We start from the raw sequence: 5,246 nt of genomic DNA on the forward strand, positions 1-5,246 counted from the left end.
ATGGTAAACACCAAGATATTAAAAATATACTTTCAGTTATTATCAAACAACAATCACATAGAATCAACGATTGTTTTCATGCAGTGACTGACCTGTCTGTCCCACTAGAAATGCTGGACACTTCTGGAGTAGTTAATACTAGAGGGCTTTCCCTTCATTGGTGTTGATGTGACTGCTCTCAGTTCTCTCTCATAGCTGGACAAAAAAGAGCAGTACATGTTAGAATGTCTCACTTTAACCACAAACAAAGTACATTCATTTTATGACCGTGAGGAAAGATGTATTTTGGTAGATGCATTGACTAAAGTTCAATCAAAGCAGTTTTGTCTGTATTTTATTGTTCTGCATGATAATGACTTAGACCCTCAATGATCAGTCTCAATGGGCTGGCTGGTCTACCTTGCTCCATTCACAAGTGTAATGGACTAGGCTAGTCTACCCTTCCCCCATTCTGAGGTGTAGGCTACACTCATATGGTGAAAAACTTTCAATTTAGTAATTAGTAGGCTACGTCTACAATTAATAAGACTACAGGACAGGCCTCAGGATGTGAACGTTACCCTTGGAATTGGCTACCTTAGCATTATCAGATTAGGATACATTTAGGCTATAAAGCAAAAGCAATGAAAAATAACTACAATTTACAGTGCCCTTTGCCTGTGATCCGTCATAGCAGATTTATGTTACAACGTAGAATAGACAATCCTTTTTCATCGACGCGAGGAAAAGTATCCCAGACATCATTCTAGCGTTATGGACAACCATGCTATAGTAAGCCAAGCAACTATAAAACTTTGAATTTACACCATAGACTGTACATGTTTACACGCAGGGTGCGATTTGTAGGGGGGGATAGTGAGGATTCCCCCCCCCCCCCTCTGGTTTTCCTATCCCTACCTCTGCTAAATTATTTTTTAAGAGATTTATCCCCCTCTGCCCCTCATATTGATTAATGCTACTTCATATAAGTAAAGCGCTGCAACGTGAGAACAGTCTAGTAGGCTAGCCTACATAATAATCTGACATCAGAAACGCACCGTCACCGTCAGCACTCATGCTGCTGACACAGTGGCTGCGTGATAACTTAATTTGGCCTTGATCGTGCAGGACATTTCAGAATGTCGAGTGTGTAATCCATCATAAATGGCTAGTTTCAATGGAAAAGTTAGCTGGACAAATGAAAGAAAACGAGAAGGATTTAGTGAAGCATATTGTCATATTTTAGAACCTTCAAAATGCACGTAGAGTATTCACCCAGGCTAAAGTTTGTAACGTTTTCCCAACAGCTCAACTGATAAACATAAGCTAGGCTACAAACACAAGAGGGGGGTAAAAAAACTTTACACATAAGTGTCTTATTATTTTTTTATTCAACAACCTGGCTGTAGAAGTGCAATCCCAGACAAAGTTTAAGTCGTGTTAATTCCACTGTTCCCATCGATATTCAGGCTGTCTTCCTCCGCCATCTCCATGGTCAATCTGAAACAACACAAAATAAACATAGCCATTGAAAATAGGCTAAGTCACAATTGCACTCGTTTTTCCCGTTAGCGTCATTACTGTTTTTTCCAAAATAGTTATTGTGATGGCTGTTTTGCTTAAGCTAAGCTAGTAGCCCATATTGCTGGAAAATAATAGTATAACCTTACAGTAAAGTTATCAATCGCTCGGTTGCTTGTTGTTGTCTCTGAATAAACCAACAGAGATAAAAAGCAGATAGCCTACCTTGAAAAGTTGGGCTGTCCTAGTCCAACCCCAGGCTGGCAAATCATGTCAAAAGATTGAGAAAACCAAAGATCCTTGATTAACGTTACTGCTTGGACTTCTGCATGCGTGGCAAGAATATGGGGTTGTCTCATAGCACTGTTAGATCTGACACAAACAACAATTGACTACTTTTACCACTGCTAGGTAATAATAAAAATAATGAAACGAACATATGATCAATATTGAGCCAACTATATCTTCTTTTCCAGCCTTACTGTAGAAATGAAGTGGCCATGGGAACATAGTGCACCCCCATGGTTTCTAAATGTGTGCCATTCCAAAATACCTTTTTTTCTTTAAGGCAGCCAGTTGACAATGAAGTAGGGAAAGGACAGTCAATTTAGCAGAATCAGCACCTTTAATTAATATCATTACCACCTGGGTCTGCTCTGAAAAAATGGTCCTTCGGCTCATATCCCTATCACAGGTTTGGGCCAAATCAGTGTTTTGTATTTTAAACGCATCTCCTGACTTCCAGTTGAGTTGCGGAAATTGGACCTGGGACAAATCTGTAAACCGGTGATAAAACAGCATTGCTAGCAGAGCTGAAACCTGTATCAGGAGCAGACCTGGCCCACAGTCAGATACCGTATGTCCGCTACAGGCGGATCTAAAGGCTTTTATGCGGATCCGGCCCAAAGGAAATTGCTATCTGGGTAGGCCTATTGTCCGAAGGAACTTACATTAAATGAGGAGATATTTGCTGAATGTCACAAAAAGTGTTACAGAAATTGCTTGGCATCGCTTATTCAATGGCTCTCTACCGAAACACCTGTAGTTTGCGCCGGGGCGCAGCTACCCATTTTTTGAGGGGTATGCAACAACAAATTGGCGCCCCCCCCCCCCCCCCAAAAAAAAACAAAACAACGAAAGTAAAACAAAAGGCCAATAATGTATTACACATTATTATAAGAAATTCTGCCGATTTGAACTTGAAGTATTGTTAAATGTCGCAGTCACTTTAAGAGAGTCTAAACGGTTCTCATAACGTCCTTTTGCCAGCTGTTGCTCACAAAGGATAAGGCTGATCCAACTCTAGCCTTTGTTTGCGCCACATTGACAGCACAATATTAAGTTATTACAAGGAGTCTTCATTGTTAGGAAATGGAAACATGTAATGAGTTGTTGCTCGTGTGACATTTCTGTTTGCAGTTTGCCATTAAAAGTGCAGTATGAGCATGGTAGCCACCTAGCTATCTGAATGGAATAGGCTATGTTTCAATCGGCATATGCTTAGCAAACGCTAGTTAGTCTGTTAACATGAATATTTGCAAGCCTCCAAGCACAGACGTCACACTTTAAATCCTACCTGTTGCTTTTCACCATCCACTTATTTAACCACCTTGACATGCCGTCTCATTTTTCCTTTCTTTTTCTATTTTTAGCCCCCGTGTATTTATCCATCTTTTTCCATAGACACTACTCGTAGGCCTACCTGCTCGCTCAGCGCTCACGGCGCCCCCCACTCCCTCTTCTATGTCAAAATTCTATGATGGAATCTTATGAGATAGGGCTCCTACTCTAGCCTGTTAGTCCTCTAAAATGTTATTTAACATTGAGGAAATGCAGAAATGATTTAGAAACGTACAACAGTAGCTACATATAGAAAATACCAAATATATTATTTTATTTGTTTTACGCTTTGGCGCCCCGTGGTGCTGCGCCCCTATGTGCAGCATATAGCGCATATCACTTTTTGCGCCACTGAGTTTGCGGAGGACGAACGAGAAAGCACTCGTTTGATAAATCAGCCAGTAGGCTAGGCCTAGTAGACAAATAACTTTCAGAAATAACCTGTACTGCAAAAACGAATGTTGGTGGGTATTTAAACTATCTAGCGGGTGTTTTAACAGCTGCAAGAAATAGAAGCTTCATGGTCTTTATGTTCTGGTTCGTAAATTATTTTCATAAAATTTCAAGTTGCCCTATAACTTTACTCTCCAAACTCTTCACTGCACTGCCAGTACTATCATACTGTCAATTAACTGACAGTATGATAGTAGGCTATTTATTTTCTGTAGGCTACAATAAACACATTTATTTTTTCAACTTTTGCAATATTACGCACTTGGCTACTGAACGCCAGCAGGAGAGAGAATGCACGTAGCCTACGCAGCGTGTGTAGGCTATTTGGTTACCAACTAACACTGTTAGCCAATTCACTAACTTAAGACTTCAGTGCCATCATAGACTATACAACGTTTTTACACAACAAATACAGAAAGGATGGAGGCAGCAAAATAGAGGAGTCATTTCAGATGGGGCAAGAACAAGGTGAATTTGTATGCTTGTCAAAACGTAGTCCTACCCTGCATTAGAGAAGCTGATCATCATACCAAGCACACTCGGTGGCAAAATTAATATAGGATATTATTAGCCATGACATTACCAGGCTATTAATCGTTCGTTCATTTTTTTTTATTTTTTTTTTTTTTGGGGGGGGGGGGGGGGGAATTACAAACTTATTCAAAATCATCCCCTCCTCTGGTTTTTACACAAATCGCACCCTGTTTACACGAATAGGCCGAATTACCTGTCGAGAAAGCAGGCAACTTCGGCGTCCCTTTTAAAATCCTTGCTCCTCACCAGCTCTTTCCATCTTAGAAAAGCCACTCCAATATTGACTTTGGTCTGTTGTTGGCGTTTTAATTCTCTTTTTCGCTTCCTTGGCGACTCCTTTTCATGTCCTCGAGAATAGGTGTAATCCTCCATCTTCAACAGACTTTCAAATCTGCCGGCAGTCGCGAGTAGACTAATCATGCAATGAGTGTTGTTAGTGTTGTTAGTAGGTGGAAATAATTACACATGAATGAGCACATATTTTTGAAAGAACAAATGGGGTTTTGCTAAGAATTAACTCAAAAAAGTACACAATGTAGCTTTAAAGTTATCAAACTATGAGAGTTTTATGAAGTGCTGGCAAACACATGAAATGACCACCATTCTAACTTTCACTCACCTGATGAGAACTTTGAACTCTGTATGAACATTTGAACGTGTGAATAAAAAATAGAAATAACTAGAAATGCAATTCCAAGGAATTACCAGTGCATGAAAATGCTAAAGTTGTGATGTAAAATATCATGTATAGTTAAAACAGATAATACAGAGATGGTTACTATAGTGATGCTAGGATAGACATGGTGGTTGCATAGCTTAATAAAAGTTACTACTTAGCTACTACTTAGCTAATGTTTTCTAGCAGTTTTGCTAAAATGCTAACTATGTTAGCAGGGGCGTCGCTAGCTATTGAAAACATTCGGGGCTAGAGCCCAGAAGTTGGAGACCTTTTTGTCCGGGGGTTCGGGGGTTTCTCCCCCGAGAGATTTTGAAAATCGGGCTGATGAACATGCAATTTTAACCTACTTTGAGAATGAAAAGGAAGGCCAATTGTAGTGACTCACGTCACGGCATTCTGAATATTTTGATGTTTAAAGACCGTGTAAGGAGAACGTCTCTTCTGCCAAAGTGCACCACAT

General features: G+C 40.0%; 1 long non-coding RNA gene across 1 annotated transcript in view; it reads right to left on the reverse strand.

Annotated features, from left to right (window-relative positions):
- LOC121724104 overlaps positions 1 to 775 on the reverse strand; it is a 1,267-nt gene extending 492 nt beyond the window's left edge. The window contains exon 1 of the long non-coding RNA XR_006035124.1: positions 93 to 775. This is a non-coding gene — a long non-coding RNA (uncharacterized LOC121724104). The remainder of the gene's footprint in view (positions 1 to 92) is intronic.
- Positions 776 to 5,246: the final 4,471 nt, after the last annotated feature.

Source organism: Alosa sapidissima, chromosome 11 (genome assembly GCF_018492685.1).
Source record: "Alosa sapidissima isolate fAloSap1 chromosome 11, fAloSap1.pri, whole genome shotgun sequence".
Lineage (NCBI taxonomy): Eukaryota > Metazoa > Chordata > Actinopteri > Clupeiformes > Clupeidae > Alosa > Alosa sapidissima.